The sequence below is a fragment of the Vulpes vulpes genome, chromosome 15, assembly GCF_048418805.1.
Source record: "Vulpes vulpes isolate BD-2025 chromosome 15, VulVul3, whole genome shotgun sequence".
Taxonomy (NCBI): Eukaryota; Metazoa; Chordata; class Mammalia; order Carnivora; family Canidae; genus Vulpes; species Vulpes vulpes.
Genome location: NC_132794.1, coordinates 111,579,504 through 111,598,411, shown reverse-complemented (window position 1 = coordinate 111,598,411; position 18,908 = coordinate 111,579,504). Strand labels below are relative to the sequence as shown.

At 42.2% G+C, this 18,908-nt stretch overlaps 1 protein-coding gene across 3 annotated transcripts in view; it reads right to left on the bottom strand.

Moving 5' to 3' along the window:
* ZRANB1 (zinc finger RANBP2-type containing 1) overlaps positions 1–14,398 on the bottom strand; it is a 57,992-nt gene extending 43,594 nt beyond the window's left edge. Inside the window, exon 1 of one of the 3 annotated variants that reach the window (XM_072740359.1) lies at positions 14,058–14,398. The gene's annotated coding sequence lies outside the window, so the exon portion shown is untranslated. The remainder of the gene's footprint in view (positions 1–14,057) is intronic. The other 2 variants (XM_072740362.1, XM_072740361.1) reach the window with 2 other exon arrangements.
* Positions 14,399–18,908: the final 4,510 nt, after the last annotated feature.

Sequence of the window (18,908 nt, the reverse complement as noted above, 5' to 3'; positions counted from 1 at the left end):
CAATGGATTAGCTCCAAGAGTGCATTATCAACGCAGCATTTAAAAAATATATATATAACATATGCAAGAATTACAAAGAGGCTACCTCACATTCAGAATTTGTTTTTTTTCACTGTCCTATTTCTGTGTTCATACCAAACAGATGAATCCCAATTAATAAAGTATCCATAGAAACCAGTATACCTAAGCCAAACTAAAGGCTATTTTTTTGCCAAACTGTATGAACATTACTTGTGTGACACAGGAAGAAGAGGTACAAACTTGGAACTTTTAGATAATCAGTGAGTTCTGATGTAAAACAAAGAAAAAGATAAGGGCACCTGGACGTCTGCCTTCGGCTCAGGTCCTGGGATAGAGCCCCACATCTAGCTCCCTGCTTAGCAGGGAGTATGCTTCTCCCTTTCCCATAGATATAAATAGATGATTGATTGATTGATAGATAGATAGATAGATAGATAGATAGAGATAGAGATATAAAAAGCAAGGAAGGGAAGGAGGGATGGATGGAGGAAGGAAGCAGAGGGAACCAAATGGATGAAATACTCCAAGGCAAAAACCAACTCAGAGCTACCATCTTGTCCAAAAATATCTTTTTCCCAATACTTCAACAACTCTGCTCAAATTTCTGTTTCTTCCAATCCACTACAGTTATTTTAATTAAAACACTTATTTTATATGGGGTTCCTGGCTGACTCAATCGGTAGGGCATGTGACTCTCAACTTCAGGGTTGTAAGTTCAAGCCCTACCGTGGGTGTAGAGATTACTTAAAAATGACATCTTAAAAAAAAAAAAAAAAACACTTATTTTATAAATTCAGGTTATTTACAAATGTTATTAATAATGTAAAGTCATTCAGTTCGATTATTTTCCTCATGGTTCCAGATACAATGAGTAAGAGGAAAACAGGATGGGCCTTTTGTAATGTGGGTTTACGTTGCAGGGATAAGGAGAACAAGTAGGCAAAGGCTTAGCAAAAGGAAACGTGGGATGGAATGCCAAAGATAGAAGCAGGCTGACAGCACTGCTCATCCAAGCATTAGAGATGGATGAATGTCTAAGGCCAACTCTGTCTACTTTACAATTTTGCCAGGATCAGCCTTGTCCAACTAAGAAAATAGCTAAAACGTAAGCATTTACTGCATGCCACACATGTTCTAAGCACTGTACATATATATTAACTACTTAATCCTCAGAACCCTATGAAACAGGTACCTATTACTGTCTCCAGTTTTAAGATTGGAAACAGGAACAGAGAGGCTGAATAACTTGCCCAAAGTCACAAAGCTACAGAGTGGACAACCAGAGATTCTGGCTCCAAAGTTAGTATTATACACAATACTTTATACTGCGGAAGTGTCACTTATTCCCATTATCCAGAATCTGAACTATTAATAAACTGCACTGATTTTCTCACTAAGCAGTCCCTTCCTAGGTGACTATGACATACTATGGTTAAATGAGCAAACTTTTGTGTTTTTTTAGGATTTTATTTGGCAGAGAGAGAAATAGAGAATAGAAGCAGGAGAGACAAAAAAAAAAAAAAAAGAAGCAGGAGAGTGGCAGGCAGAGGGAGAAGCAGACTACCCACGGAGTGGGGAGCCGGATGCCGTGCTTGATCCCAGGAGACCCTGCTTCTCCCTCTATGTCTCTGCCTCTCTCTCTCCCTCTCTCTCTCTGTTTTTCATGAAATGAATAAAATCATTTAAAAAAGTAATAAAATAAAACATTAGCAAATCAAATCCAACAATGTATAAAAAGAATTATACACTACAAGCAAGTGGGGTTTATCCCAGATTGCAAGGCTAGTTCAATGTTCAAAAAATCAAGTAATGCAATCCTTCATTTCAAGAGACTTAAAAAAAAAAAAAAAAAAAAAACACAAGATCACATGAATATATGCAGAAAAGGCATTTGACAATATCCAACACTCATTCATGAAGGTATGGGGCGGGAATTCTCAGCAAACTAGAAATACAGGGCACCTTCCTCAACATGATAAAGAACATGTACAAAAAACCAACAGCCAACATATTTAACAATGAAAAACTAGAAACTTCCCTACCAAGATCAGTAATAAGGCAAGATGTTTCCTCTAACCATTCCTTCCAACATCAAATTAGAAATTCTAGCTAATTTATAAGAGAAAATTAAAAGTACACATATTGGGAAGAAAGAAGTAAGATGGTCTTTATTGGCAGATGATATGACTGTCTATGTAGAAAACAAAACAAAACAAAACAAAATCAACAAACAGCGCCTAGAGCTAATAAATGATTATAACAAGGCTGCAGGATACAAGGTTAATACACAAAAGTCAATTGCTTTCCTATATACCAGCAATGTACACATGGAACTTGTCCATTCACCGCATATCACGTGTCACACCTACTGAAGGACACCATCAAGAGATTCATTATAATCCCAACCAAAATGCCAGCAAGTTATTCTGTGGGTATCAATAGAAAAGCAATTCCAGGTTTATACAGAGAAGCATAATTTCCAGAAAAGCCAAAAAGTACTTAAGAGTCTGAGAATTGACTACCCTAACTTCAAAACTTACATAAAACTACCGTAATCAAGACAGTGTGTTATTGGCAAAAGAAGAGACAAATAAGTCAATGGGATAGAACTGAGCCCAAAAACAGAACTACAAATATATAGGTAATTGATCTTTGACAAAGGAGCAAAAGCAACACAATGAAGAAAAGATATCTTTCCAAAAAATGGCACTAGAACAACTAGACATCCACATGCAAAGAATTTACTCTAAACACAAACCTCACATTCTTCACAAAAACTCACACAAAATGGATCACAGACCTAAAATGTAAAATGAAGAACTATAAAATTCCTAGAAGACAAAATAAAAGGAAATCTAGATGACCTTAACTATGGGAATGACTTTGGATAAAATACCATAAAAGAAATACCTTAGTATTTCTTATTGAAATTAAAAACTTCCACTCGCAAAACACACTGTCAAGGGAATGACAAGCCAGAAAATACTTGCAAGACATATCTGCTACAGGACTGTTATCCAAAATTTACAAAGAACTCCTGAAACTTAACAATAACAATCCAATTAAAACATGGGCAAAAGACCTAAATAGACATACCTCACACCAAGGAAGATCCACAGATGGCCAATAAGCACATGAAAAAATGCTCAACATCTTGTGTCAACAGGAAATCGCAAATTAAAACAATGAGATACCACTACACACCTATTAGAATGGCAAAAATCCAGAACACTGACAACACCAAACGCTAGGGAGGACATAGAGCAATAATACTTCTCATTCATTATTGATGCAAATGCAAAATGGTATAGCCACTCAGGAAGAGTTTTTGACAGTTTCTTACAAAACTACACATGCGGGCAGCCCAGGTGGCTCAGCGGTTTAGCGCCGCCTTCCGCCTAGGGCATGATCTTGGAGTCTCGGGATCGAGTCCCGCGTCAGGCTCCCTGCATGGAGCCTGCTTCTCCCTCTGCCTGTGTCTTGCCTCTCTGTGTCTCTCATGAATAAATAAATAAAATATTAAAACAAAAACAAAACTACACATGCTCTTACCATACAATCCAGGAAGTGTGTGCTTTGGTATTTATCCAAAGTAGTTGAAAGCTTACATCCACACAAAAGTCTACATACAGATGTTTATAACAGCTTTATTCGTAATTCCAAAACTTGCAAGCAACCAGGATGTCCTTCAGTAGGTGTGACACATGATCAGAGGTGAATGGATAAACTGTGGTATAATGAAATACTATTCACTAAAAAGTGAGGGATCAAGCCATAAAAAGACAGAGGAAACTTAAATGCCTATTGCTAAGTGAAGGAGGCCAATACGGAAAATGGCTATATACTTAGTGACTCCAACTACACGATATTCCAGAAAAAGCAAAACTAAGGAGACAGTAAAAAGACCAGTGGTTGCCAGGGGTTCTGGGGAGGGAAGGATGTACAGGCAGGGCAGAGAAGATTTTTAGGGTTGTGAAAATAACGCTGTACAACACTATAATGGTGGATACTTGTACATGCTATAGATTTTGACACATACAGAATGATAGTGTTATCACCTATTATGGAGTGTGGCTGATAATGATTTCTCAGGGTAGATTCATCAATTATAACATATGTACCACTCTGTTATGGTTGATTTTGGGGAAAGCTATGCATGTGTTGGAACAAAGGGATATAGAATTCTCTATACTTTCTGATCAATTTTACTATAAACTTAAATCACTCTAAAAATAAAGTTTATTTTTAAAAATTTGCCTAACTTTTCTAGTCACTAATATACAGGAAACATTTTCTTCTTTTAAAAAAACAATCAGCTCTCAAAGAATGATGAGTTTTCAAAAGGCCACAGGAATTTTGGTTTGAACCTAAAGCTGCTCTAAAAAATAAAACCAAATCTGAAATATAGCCACACCTAAAATGTTACATTAAAAAAAAAAAAAGGACACAAATATTAGTATGAAGAGCTCCCACTGGCCAAATTTGGATTAACCTGAGCATCAACATAAACAATGACAATAAAGATTTTATTTAAAAAAATATATTTTACTTATTTATTTTAGAGGAGAGAAAGAGAACAAGGGGACGGGGAGAGCACAGGGGGATGGAGGAAAGAACCTCAAACACAGTCTATGCTGAGCAGAGCCAGATGCAGGGCTTGATCCAGGACCTTCAGATCATGTACCTGAGCTGAAACCAAGAGTCAGGCACTCAACAGACTGAGCCACTCAGCGCCCCAACAATAAAGCTTTTAAAACACTGACTAAAATAAAAATCTGTAACGGGATCCCTGGGTGGCGCAGCGGTTTGGCACCTGCCCTTTGGCCCAGGGCGCGATCCTGGAGACCCGGGATCGAATCCCACGTCAGGCTCCTGGTGCATGGAGCCTGCTTCTCCCTCTGCCTATGTCTCTGCCTCTCTCTCTCTCTCTCTGTGTGTGACTATCAAATAAATAAAAATTTTAAAAATAATAATAATAATAATAATAATAAAATCTGTAAGTCTTCACAGACATTGACAAACACACAAATAAGCAAATAAGAAGAGAAAGGTCTTCCTTACAGTAAAAATCCAACTAATAAATGCAAAAAGAGTAACTGGATTAGAAAAAAATCACCATTTGGCAATCACCAAAGGATGTTAAACTAGTTAACAATAGGTAGTTATGATGTTAAAAAAATCATCAGTGGGAAAGAAAAATCATCAGTGGATGTTAAAACTAGTGGGTGAAAATCTGAGATTAACCAGATATTTATTCATTCATTTATTTATTTATTAAGATTTTATGTATTTATTCATGAGAGGCACAGAGAGAGAGGCACAGGCACAGGCATAGGGAGAAGCAGGCTCCATGCAGAGGGACTCAATTCCAGGACCCCGCCCCGAGCCGAAGGCAGATGCACAACTGCTGAGCCACCCAGGCATCCCTAACCAGATATTTAAATAGTTTCCAGTATGTCCCCACAATAATAACTGGTATATTTCAAAATCTGATAGACATCACCATAACCAATTAATCAGAAGTTAACCATACAGTTAATGACATCATTTGCTTCCCGACATGCTATATGAAGAACATAGCATCACTTCTGTGGAATTCTTGTCAAAAAGTGCATAATCTGACTCCAAATATCAGACATAGCATATTAAGAAATCTTCTACAAAATAAGTAATCCTATGTTCTTCAAAAGCATCAATATCATGAGATATAAAGGCTTTACTGTTCCAATTAAGGGACCTTATATAAAACTGGCAAAAGACTGCAACACATAATCTGAGATTTTCTTTTGCCTTCATAAAAAACATTGATGGAGTAACAAAAGTTGAGCAAGATTTGTAGAATCTTGGGGCACCTGGCTGGCTCAGTTCGTAGAGCATGTGACTCAATCTTGGAGATGGAAGTTCCAGCCTCATAATGGATGTAGATATTACTTAAAAAGATCTAAATAAATAGCAAAACCTCCATCTTAAAAAATAGATTTGTAGAATCTTACTAAAAATTACATAATAATAATCATACAATGTTAATTTCCTGATTTTGATCATTATATTGTGGTTATGTAGCATAAAGTCCTTGCTTTTTAGGAAATATACACTGAAATATTTAAGGATAATGGGATATCAAGTCTGCAACTCATTTTCAAACAGTTCTGGGGAAAAATATAGATTTGTTATTTATATATATACACATCATGCAGTAAATCTTACCACTTAGAAAATACTTTCACATATATTATTTTTATCCTGACAAAAATCATGGATTAGGTATAGAAGAGTCCTTTTTATTAGAGAATAAATATGCCTCCTATACCCTAAACCTTTCTCAAGAATTAGCCCTTCTTTCCGTCCCTATCATTAAGCCCTAGTTCATCATTTCTTTCCTCAACTATGTTTCTAACTGGTCTTCCTACCCTCGTACTCCACATCTCTACCAGTGTGGTCAAAAAAGAAAGAAAAAAAAAATCTGATGTTGCTATTCTGCTGCTCTGAAATTTTCAAGAGCATCCTACTGAAGTTAAAATCCTAAACAGGGCATCAAAGATCATTCCTGATAAAATCTTTCAAAAAGAAGAAGGAAGAGGAGGAGAAGGAGGAGAAGAAAGACCCATTTATTTAAGAGAGAGAGCGAGAGATCAGGAGCAGGGGGAAAGAGAGAAGCAGGCTCCCCACTGAGCAGGGAACCCGATGTGGGGCTCCATCCCAGGACCCTAGGATCATGACCTGAGCCAAAGACAGACGTTTAACCAACTGAGCCACCCAGGTGCCCCATGACAGATCTTTAAGTATCTCCTCACTCTTCCAAACACAAACATACACACACTTCAAGAATATACTACAGTATTATCCTTTAGTGATTTTACTAGGGCCTCTCACCAAAGTGCTAATTTGAAATCTACTTTAATCTACTATGGGAAGATGAGTTCCATCTCTTGATATTTACATTCGTTTCTCTCATATACAGGAAGATGTATTGCACTTCATAGACACAAGTTCAAGTCCCTCGCCATCCATTACTGACTCACAGGGTATTGGCCAAATGCTTAAGATTCAAGGGTCTTCATTGAAAAGAAATTACAATAACAATGCCACATCTGTCTTTAAGTAGGTACTAAAGCCAGTAACCTCAAGATCCATATCCAATAATTAATACTACCAACAACAATTGCCGACTTCAAACGATACCACCTTAAATTACGTATGGAGCTTTAAGTCACGGAACACTTATATTACTTCACTTAATCCTAAGAACCCTCAGGTACTCTCCCCCTAAGGTACCTTGAATCTCCCTGAGGTACAAATACATTCATTTTAATGACACGGAATCCAGGGTTCCAGGAAAGGTAAAATGATTTGCCTAGTGTCACAAAGCTTTACGAAGTAAACCCCAGATTCTGACTCCTGTTTTTTTCGCATTCGTGTACCACAGCCTTCCAGGATCACAAAAGCATTTCCTTAGAATAAAAAAAGGAATATTAAGTGACAAGACAGGCTGACGTTATAGTCACTGTCTCTAGCTACCACAAGGCACTGACATTACTCCAAAACAAGCCCCAAAATCTTTATTTTCCTCCAGAATCCCCTACCACACCCCCAGGTCCAGCCACCATCAACTCTCCTGCGGATTAGGACAAAGCCTCCCCACTAGTCTTACAGCTTTCTACTCTACCCACCATCCTCACACAGAAGCCAGATGGATCCTTTAGAAACGTAAACCAAATCACAACACAAGGATTTAAAACCCTCTAATGGCTTCCCAATCCATTCAGAATAAAATTAAAATTTGCCAGCCTTTCTTGAAAATCTCTACATAGAAAATGGAGTTCATTCTGTTCCCTTTTACCAGCAAGCTCTCACATTAGCTTTGTATTTGAAATCTCTTCTGCCTAGAATGCTCTATCCCCAGATTTTCATATGGCCAGCTGTCATCACTGAGATAGATCTAGGTTTATTTATTTATTTATTTATTTTTTAGATCTAGGTTTAAATACCACCTCCACAGAAAGATTTTCCCTGACCACTCAGTCACATCCACCACATCACCCTGCTTGCTTTATCTGCATGGCTCTTACCACTATCTGGTTTTTTGTTTGTTTGTTTGTTTGCTCCTAGATGCCTCTCCATATAGGAATGCAAATACAAGTAATTTGCCTTGTCCACCTAGATACCACAATATCCAGTAGAATTGCTTCTGGAAGAGTGAATTTCAGATTGTCACTAAATGTTTTAATTTCAGTAGCCTCCGTAACAGTGTTTTATATTATCTACTTTTGAAAATCCTAAACTTCAGAGCACACAGTAGGTGCCCAATAATTAACCTGCTAGATGAATTTCTATAAAAAAAAAAAAATGCCTTCAAATTCTCAACTTAATAAATATCCCCCCCCACACACACACACACATATTCCAGCATACACACACAGAGAGACAGAGTAAGAAGACAAAATTCTTCTGCCTTCCTATCTGTGAAGATGGTCCATTCTAAAGAGGACCACTCTACCTGTCTAATTCCCAGCCACAATACTAGCTCTGGGATAAGTGAGGCAGGGGGGACTCTATAGGAGTGCCTTTCCAATCTCATCCACATGCTTTAGTTATCCTAAAGCTGCTGGTACCGAAACAGGACATGTCATTTTCACATCTCCATGCCTTCACACACAGGTTTGCTTCTGCACAGGATGCTTGCCCATTTCCACCCTCCATTCTTACCCGCTTTCAGAAACCTACTTACTTCTGTGAGGACCAGCTTAAATGTCCCCATCTCTCTAAAGCCCTTCCTGACACAAACCTAACCTTATGCTAACGTTTCATAGTTTTGTGAATTATGGTTTCCAATGATTGCCTGTGAAAAATTCACCTTTAGGTGTCTATAAACAATGTCTGCTCTCCAATAGTCACTTACTCATCATTTAGGCAATAAAAAGCAATGAAATATTCCACTGGTATTCAAAGGGTAGAATTTCAAAAAAATATTAGTCAAAATTAGTTCTGCAAATTAATATAGCTCCTGTTTGAAAACAAACTTTAGCTTCACTAAATACCAAAAAATGAATTTTTATAATAAAAATGTGTAATAACTTATTACCCCAACTAAAAAAAGCTAGGGATTTAAAACTTTTTGTTAAAAATCACAAAAATAAAAAATAAAATAAATAAATAAATAAAAATCACAGAAATGATGTCCTCCCTTCAGAATTCCAATCAAAGTGATAAGAGTTACCGTATAACCCAGCACTTCCACTGCCAGGTATATACTCAAGAGAAATGAAAACCTCTGTCCACCCGAATACTTGTACAGGTATTCATAGCAGCATACTTCATAACAGCCCAAAAGTAGAAACCTAAATGTCCACCAATCAATGAATGGATAAACATAAACAAAATGGGCTATATCCATACACTATTAATTATTCAGCCATTTAAAAAAAGCACTGATACATGTTACAACATGAATAAGCCTTCAAAACATTATGCTAAGTGAACGGAGTCAGACACAAAAGGTGTCATATTATAGGATTTCACTTACAAGAAATGTACAGAATAGGGACACATAGGGGCTCAGCAGTTGAGCATCTGCCTTCTGCTCGGGGCGTGATCCCAGGGTCCGGGATCAGGTCCCGCATTGGGCTCTGCCTATGTCTCTGCCTCTCACTCTCTGTATCTCTCGTGGATAAAATCTTTAGGGGATCCCTGGGTGGCTCAGCGGTTTAGCGACTGCCTTCAGCCCAAGGTGTGATCCTGGGGTCCCGGGATCAAGTCCCACATCAGGCTCCCTGTATGGAGCCTGCTTCTCCCTCTGCCTGTGTCTCTGCCTCTCTGTGTGTGTCTCATGAAGAAATAAATAAAATCTTTTAAAAATAAATAAATAAAATTTAAAAAAAAAAAGGTACAGAATAAGCAAAACCATAGAGACAGATTAGTGGTTCCCAGGAACTGGGGCCAAAGAGGGAATGACTCGCTAAGTGGTACAGTTTTTGGGGTGATGACATGTTCTACATAGTGGTGATGGCTACACAACTTTGTGAATACACTAAGAACCAATGAATTATATACTTCTTCAAAAGGGTGAATTTTGGAGCACCTGGGTGGCTATCAGTTAAGCATCTGCCCCCCACGTGGGACTCCCTGGCTCAGCTGAGAACCTGCTTCTTCTCCCTCTGCCCACCCCCGTGCTCCTGCAACCTCTTTCAAATAATAAAATCTTTTTAAAAGGGGGGGGGGGTGAACTTCATAGTATATGAAATAAACTTCAATGAAGCCGTTACTTTAAAATTAAAAAAAAAATGAAAAGATACACAACAAGCTTTATGCATTCAAATATTTTCTTATTTATGTGAATGCAAGCCACATAAAATTCTGACTTACCAAATGGTGAAAAACCAAAATTACACTGTGTTGGTTAGGGAGAGAGTGGGACAGCCTGCTCTAAATATAGGAACTATAAAAATAAGGAAATTCGTTTTTTCACTACTGAAAAGTTAAATTCACTAGGCAGCTGAAAAATTATCAACTTTATATTCAATTTACCTGACTAACATCCATTTAAAAACTCAAATTGATGGTTCTTGTCAAAAATGTCATCTTAACCAAAATAACACCCTTCCAGAAAGCATAGAATGCTTACTAATCCAGATTTCTTAAATAGTAATAATCCCGGTATCAACTCCATGGAAGTGCCTTTTATGGATGCCAACAGCCTAAGTAAAAATGCCTAATAATATTTAGAAAGTTCATTAATAAACTAATTTTGTTTTTGATTATGCTAAAAAGGTTTCTGCTGCTTAAAAGAGTTTTTATGTACACTACTTTCTAAAAAAAGTCAATTACAAGGAAAAATATTCTGATGAACTGAAAAGAGGTCAAGTTTCCACATATGTGCAATGGATAAATCAAGATTGTTTACTGCTAAGAGACTATGTATCCATAAAATACCAAGCCTCCTACTCACACACACAACAGAAACATATACACCTATTTTCCTGCTACATCAGCACCCACCTATGCACTATATAATTACACATATTATCTTTGGTATACAAAAATACTATGGACTGGCCTGTGTTTTCTTCCAACAGCGTTGACAGGTAGCAGTGAATCACACATTCTCCTGTGTCTCATCTGCCTCATGATCAATGACACATGCTGCCAACATCTGAGGTTAAGGATGCAAACTGAGACTACAGATTATTTTCTCCTTCTCATGATGCTAAATGTTACCTGTATACAAATATGGAATGACCTCCGTTAGTGTCACTGGTGCCAAACTCAAACCGAACTGCACGAGACTCAAATCTGAAGTAAACCACACAACTACAGTACTTCTGTTTATTTGAATACATGATCATTATCAAATTGTTGAGCACACTCTACAGGAAGAAAACCACACTAATAATAGAAATAAACATACCGACCAAGAAAAAAAAAATTTTAAGGTACAGACATAACTTCAAATATTTTATCTCATATGTCCTCAAAATTCCAGAAACCCCACTACTTAAAAGACTACAAAGAGCATATCCTAGAACACTTCTATGACCAAAAATACTTTGTCAAGAGTATGCATCCATTCAGGTTTCAGTGCTGAATATACGGTCTTCACAGAAAAAGAATTCATACCTATTTCTCAGAGGTCTTAAAATCTAATTTGGAACCAGAATAAATATAAAAAGATATATTGAAATCCAGGATAGCATATGCTAAGAAAAAAAGAGAGTTCCACAGGCACACACACAAAAAGGAGTGAATAGATCCCTTGAGGTTGAAATAGCCAGAAAGGCTTTTCAAGAGACAGGACTCAACCTGGCCGCAAAGAGAGTATCCATGAATGCAGCGGAAGAGGGTTTCAAACAGAAAGAAAGGCCAAAGGAGGGACTTCACAGCAGCAACAAACAAGTTAGTTTGGCTAGAGGGAAGAATCCACAAAAGGGGAGAAATAAGAGTTAAGACTGAAGTGGATCAGGGCCAGGTTACAAAGAAACCTGACCACCACACCAAGAAGCTTAAACCTTACTTTGCATGTAAGTGCTCTGGAAGTTTTTAAGTTGTGATGTGACGAGAGCAGAGTGTTAAAATGTTCAAGATATTATTTACCCAGAGTACCAGCAAGCATAAATATTCCAAATGAAACAGGACGTCACAGAGAAAATATGTTCAAAGCCCGGGCATAAGTTTATTACTAGAAGAGGAGAGAGGCAGCAGCGATGCTCAAACAATAAAATTTAAACCAAGTTAAATAAAAACTTAAGTGCTGTACTTTTCCAACTCCCATTTATTTAAAGTTCCCGCTTATTATAAAAGCAATATAAGTGGAAAGCACATCAAACAACCCTCACTATATCCGTGACACATAGAAGGCCATTTGCCTCAAATATTGTACAACTGGATGGTGGGTTCCAGAACTGTGTTAGCCCTCAGCCCTTAAAAATGTGATAAGCCATAACCCTTATCAGCGTAAAGGCAGGTTGAGGCCATAAGTTGAAAACACACTACCGAGTTCATCACACTAACCCAAGCACGTTTCAAAAGTAAACAAAAGAGCGTCTTAATGCTCTCAAGCATTAATAAAAGGTGCTGAAACATCAACAGAAATAAAAATCCCTCGTGACATTCAACTATCCTCCCCAGAGATTAAAATGAGTCGGTACTGTCCTCTCAGTTTCCCTGATAGCCCAGTAAGACCAATGCTATGAAATCTCCGCATAAGTGAATGCATCATCTTAAAAAAAAAAAAAAAAAAAATCAAGAGACAGCAGGGTTCTAAATTTCTTTAGCATTCCCTCATTCAATTAATAATAACCACCAGAATGGATTCAGCTTTGTTTTGCACGGACGTAGTTTCTGTGACTTTTCCAAGGCCCTTGGCACAAACCAAGATCAAAATTCTTCACGGTTTCCCCTGGCGTAGGGTTTGTACACTGAGTCATCCACGTTTGATCAAGACGGGGGGGGGGGGGGGGTACCCTTGAGGCAGCACAAGTGATAATAAAGTCCAACTTAAAAAAAAAAAAAAAAAAAAAGGAGACCACGGAGAGAGCAGCGCCGCTCCTTACGGAAGCTCTCCGAGACTTTAGGGTTTCTCAAGCGTATCCCCAAAGCACTGTTCCTGTAGGTTCGGTTTCCTGACAACACCACGGATCGCACCAACACACCGGGCCCAGAGGACGGCGCTTCACCTGCCTGGTCTGGGGGAGTTGGGGGCGGGCGGGGGGGGGGGGGGGGAGGAAGAGCCTCGATCCGCAGAAACTCAAAAAATCTGCAGCCAGAGAGTCTCAAAACACCAGTTTTGTGCCTGAGATAATGGGCCGCTTCAAAGTTCCCAGGCTGAACACCCGGGCTGCCGGTCCCCGGTGCGTGACGCTACGGTTCCTTACAGTCCTTTTGTCTGTTCAAACGAGCCTCGGCAAGCGGCGGCGGCGGCGGCGGCCGAGATCCGCGCCCTGGGCCCCGGTTACCGCGGGCCCCGCGGGCCGACGTCCCTCGGCCGGGCTGCAGCTCCTCCCCCGCGGCCCGGCCCCGTCGCCCCGCACCTCTGTTTTCGGAGACTCGGCACCTCGGGGGGGCGGCCGGGAAGCGGCCGAAGGGCCGCAATGCAAGTTTGGAGGCAGCAGCAACTCGCGGGGATGGAACAAGTACTGGGGCCTATTGCAGAGCAGGAGCGAAGGGGGGAAGCCCCGCTCCCCGCTCCCCGCTGCCCTGCCCGTGGGTGGCAGGGAACCAAGTCGGGGGGCGGCGGGGGGCGGCGGGGGGCGGCGGGGAGGGCGGGGAGGGCGGGGCGGGGCGGGGGAATCTGGCGGAAGAGAGGTAGCCGCGGCGGATCGATGGCCGGTAAACAAGCGCGGCGGCGGCCCCCCTCCCCCTCCCCCTGCCCCTGCCCCAGCCCCTGCCCCTGCCCCTGCCCGGGCCCTCCCCGCACCCGGAAAGCCCACGACGGGAGCGCGGCGGCGGCCGAGCGGCCTCCCTCCCCCCGCCCGCGACGCCGCCCCGGGGAGCAAGGGGGCCGCGAGGGGCCTGCAGCGGGGCGCCTCCCGGGGCCCGGTTACCTGGCGGCCGCGGCTCCGGCTCCGGCTCCGGCTCCCCGTCCGGTGCTCAGCGCCCGGCGGCGGCGGCGGCGGCGGCGGCGACTCCCCGAGCAGCCCGCGGCGACTCCCCGAGCCCGGCCCCTCTCCGCCTCCCTCCGCGCCGCCTCCGCCCTCTCCCCTCAGTCAGGACATGGTCTCCGCGGGCCCGCGCGCGGCTCCCGGCTCCCGGGGGCAGGAGGGTGGAGAGCAGGCGCGGAGGCGCGGAGGCGCGGAGGCGCGGGGCGCTCCGGGGGGACGGGGCGGGCGAGCGGCGGGGGGCGGCCTCGGGCGCTGCGGCTCCTAATGGCGTCGGCGAGGGGCCCCGGAGCCAAATAAACCCCGCGGCGAGCAGCACAACGTCAAGGCCGGACCCCGCCGCTCGCCGCCCCGTCATTGGCCCGGAGGCCGCCAGCGGCGCAGCCAATGGGCGGCCGCCTCTTTCCGGGCGCAGGAGGCGGGCCGCGGGGGGGTGACGTCATGCCGGCGCCCGGCCCCGATTGTGAGGCTGCGGCGGGCCCTGGGCGGCGTGCGGGGCACGCTGGGAGGCGGCGGGGCGGCGTGACGTAACGCGCGGCGCGGGGGGGGGGGACGCAGGCGACGTGCCCGGGGCGGTCCCTCGGCTGACCGGGTCGCGGTGCCCCGACGGTGCCACCTGTTCGCCCGACTCCGGAGCCACCCCTGGGGGCCGGGTCTCCCGACTCTCGCTCCAAGACCCAATATTAAGAGTTTTTATTGGGCTCTTTTTTTTTTTTTTTACAATGTCTGTTTTTTGCATAAGCGCTGCCCGCGAGGCGCCTGCCCATAGCTACGTGTGGACGCGGGTGTTCGTGGTGCATGTAGTGCTCGCGTGCGAGGTGAAGCCGCGGAGCCCCTGCCATCTCAGGAGAAGCCTCAGCCCTGGAGACTTTGCTCCCCGCTCCCCCTACCCGCTCCTGGCTCCCCTAGGGCCGCCCGCTCCGCAGCACGGAGAGGATCACCTGCTCTGTAAATCGGAAATGTAAAGGCAGAGGACACAGCACAGCCCTTGGAAGAAGCCCTGCCGGGAGAATCCCCAGAGCCCGAGGCTCACACGGGACATGCGATAGGGCGATGCATTGTGAATGTTTCTTACTTGACGTTAAATATAGCCAAAGAGGAAGGAAGGAATTAATTAATTAATTAATTAATTAGTAGGTAGGTAGATAGATAAAGCCAAAGAGGAAAAAATGAGAATAATATCACGGATAGTTTTACTAAAAGAAGTCTCCCAGTTTCGGAAGAAAGAAAAGAAAGGAAAGAAAGAGAAGGAAGGAAAGAAAGAAAGAAAAGAAAAAGAAAGAAAGAAAGAAAGAAAGAAAGAAAGAAAGAAAAGAAAGGAAGAAAGAAAAGAAAGAAGAAAGGAAGAAAGAAAGAAAAGAAAGAAAGAAAAGAAAAGAAAGAAAGAAAAGAAAGAAAGAAAGAAAGAAAGAAAAAGAAAAGAAAGGAAAAAAAGAAAAGAAAGCCAAAGAGGGATCCCCTGGTGGCTCAGCCGTTGAGCACCTGCCTTCAGCCCGGGGCCTGATCCTAGAGACCCAGGATAGAGTCCCACATCGGCTCTCTGCAGGGAGCCTGCTCCTCCCTCTGCCTGTGTCTCTGCCTCTCTCTCTGTGTCTCTCATGAATAAATAAATAAAATCTTTCAAAAATACATACATATAGCCAAAGAGCTAAGCCGTTTAGCCTTTTGCTAAAAAGCCCACGAATTTTCACATCTTTCCGGCTGGGGAGCTTTGTTTTTCTTAGTGGGACTTCGCTTTGAGTTCTTCCTACTTCGAGGCTGCACTTCAAGAATTTGAAAGACCTTAAAGTGCAGCAGCAACTCGTTAAAAGGTGTAGACCTCTTTGTTACCTGTTGAAGAACCATATCACTGTCAAAGGGCGTTAGCAGTTGTATTGGACACTCCAGCGTCAATAGGAAGAATTACTGAGGGTTTAATTGGATTTTTGAAACTGGGAGACTTCTTTTAGTAAAACTGTCCATGATATTATTCTCATAAAAAGCTAAGGGTAGGGGATCCCTGGGTGGCTCAGCAGTTTGGTGCCTGCCTTTGGCCCAGGGCGCAATCCTGGAGTCCCAGAATCGAGTCCCGTGTCAGGCTCCCGGCATGGAGCCTGCTTCTCCCTCTGCCTGTGTCTCTGCCTCTCTCTATCATGAATAAATAAATAAAATCTTAAAAAAAAAAAAGCTAAGGGTATGTGTGTGTAACCTTACTATGGCCACTTAAAAAAGAAGAACCTTGTAGAGCTACCCCTCACCAAAGACTTTTCATGATGTTGGGACATTTTGTCCTCACAGTGACAGAGATTTTCAACAATCCCCATCTTCCCACAATATTACTTGGTCAAAGACTTGTCAATAAATTGAGTTTAATCGGCAACAGTCATTTGCCTACAAAATTTAACAGGTATTCTCAAACATGTAATTAACACGGCTGTAGCTTAAACACCATATTAGTAAGTAAGAACAAATGGTCTAACCAATATTTCACTTTGAAAATGTTTTAAGAGCTTCTGAGTTCCTCCAGCTTCCCCTTCCTGCACCTCAGTTGGCAAACCACCTCACCTACGAGTCAACAAGAACCGCAGAACTCGGTGTTTTTGTTTGGTTTGAGTTGTAGTTGATTTTGTTAAGAGAAGGGGGTATTGTCGGGCTAAGGCTTATGAAGTCTTCACTCGAGTTAGCAAACGTAAATCAAGCATCCTGTGCCAAGGAACGAGAAGTACACAAAGATGAGTGAGACATATTCTGTGTTTGAGGGACTACAGCATAGGAAAGGGAGTGAGATAAAAATAACCATAATTATAATAGGAGGTGGAATGTGCTAAGTACATTCAAATGAAAATTACCTTGTAATTGAGAGGAAGAGCAAATCCAAAAATGATTCTATGTTAAAGCTGGGGGGGGGGGGGGAAGTATGCACTGTTTAAAATATTAAGTTCTTTTTCTTAGAACTCTTGTATTAAAGTGTAGGGACAGTGTAATTTTGTTGTTTTGGCTTTTATCTTGGGTGTTTCCCAAATAACCCATAGAAAATAAAATTTCCATTTTACTTCTTGTGAAGGTCTTGAACGCCAAATTATGCATCTGAGCTTAATTCCTTTACTAGTTCAAAGCCATGGAAAGGTTTTGAGCAGAAAAGTGCCGGTACTGGAGCTATATAACCTAGAATGTCTGTGGGACAAACAAGGGTAGAAACAGGGACAGAGAAACCAATTAAGAGACGAGAACCCCAAACCAGAGTAGCTGTTGGAATGGAAAGGAGGGACAGATATGAAGTAAGGTGGCAGGAGAAGGGTCAGGGGTCAGGGTTTGCCAGTGTCTGAATCTGAAGTAGAAGAATCAAAAGTCTGAGAACTCTGATAGTGAGGTGATTAACAGTGTGAAACACGGGAGAGGAACTAGGTAAGAGGTGATCAGGTTTGTCCAGATCCTGGGCTCAGGAGGAAATATGCAGCAAGCAGGGGAAATGCTGGTCTGAAATGTGATAGGCTGGAGCTGGAGATAAGCATCGGGGACTTATCTATGTAGAAGTTACCACTAAAGTCAGGGGAGTAGGAAACAAGAACTCTGAAGGATAAGAAAAGACTGGTTGGAAAGACATTAAATAAATAAATAAATAAATAAATAAATAAATAAATAAATAAATAAATAAAAGAAGTGCTCTGAAAGCCAGAGCAGCAGTAAGGCTTGAGAACATGGTAATAAACAATGTCTGGTTCTAGAGACTTCAGAATTAGAATAGAGGAAAAGTCACTGGGCTTGGCAAACAAGAGGCTTAGTGACCTTCTAGAGAACCATTCTCAGTGGGATGATGGAGAAAGAAGCCAGATTTCAAAAGCTGAAGGCATGTGTGGGCATTGAAGCAGCGATTATAGTAGACTACCAGTCCAAAATGTTTGCCAATGAAAAGAAGGCAGGTGGTATAATAATACACAGGGAGTAACAGGAATAAGGGAAAGATTTTGTTTTCTTTTGCATATTTTTTTCAAGAATGAGCGCCTCTAAAAAAAAAAAAAAAAAGAATGAGCGCCTCTGTGTACTTTTCCGAACAGGAGAGAAGGTGAAGAAGGAAAAAAGTGATTCACATCTCACAGGGAGGTAATCCAGATCACACACAGCGCTTTGTCTTGGAAGACAGAAGGGCCTCTTCTTTCTCAGAAACAAAAGGAAAGGAAGATGTGGAAAAATAGAGGTGCTGGGGGATTCTGATCGGAGAGTGGTGATAGAGCAGACTCCACACACTTTGTCCCCTTGTGGGCAGCAGGCATGTGGTCACCTGCTCAGGACTGGGCTGGGAAGCTGGAAGAGAACAGGGGATGTCGGGACAAAAGTTGGGAGGAAGTGAACCGACAAGAATGGAGAAAGGAGAGCAACTAGGAACCAGTTACTCCAGCAAGGTTGAGAAGCCCAGAGTCAGGCCCAGAACAGGGAGCTCAGACTACTGAGGCTACTTAGGGGAGACGACATTTCCAAATAGGGAAAATGAAAGGCGCTTTGCTGAAGGAAAGGAAAACAGGTGCAGCCCGCTTAGTGTCCGTTGGGGATGTATGCTTCTATGAACCAAGATTTATAAAATTGGTGAGCTTCTCTCAAAAGAAATGCTAGAGAGTTTGATTGTTACCAGAATGAGTTCTCAGCCACGCTGCAGAAAATGTCAGTTGCATAAACTGCAAAGTATCTTCCCCTTACTGTATAGGATCAACATGATTCCTCAGTTAAAGAAAAAAAAATCTCTTTACAGTAGAAAATGCAATATAATAGTGCTGCCTGATACATTCTTATGCAATAAATGACACTGTTTTGTGGAATACAGGA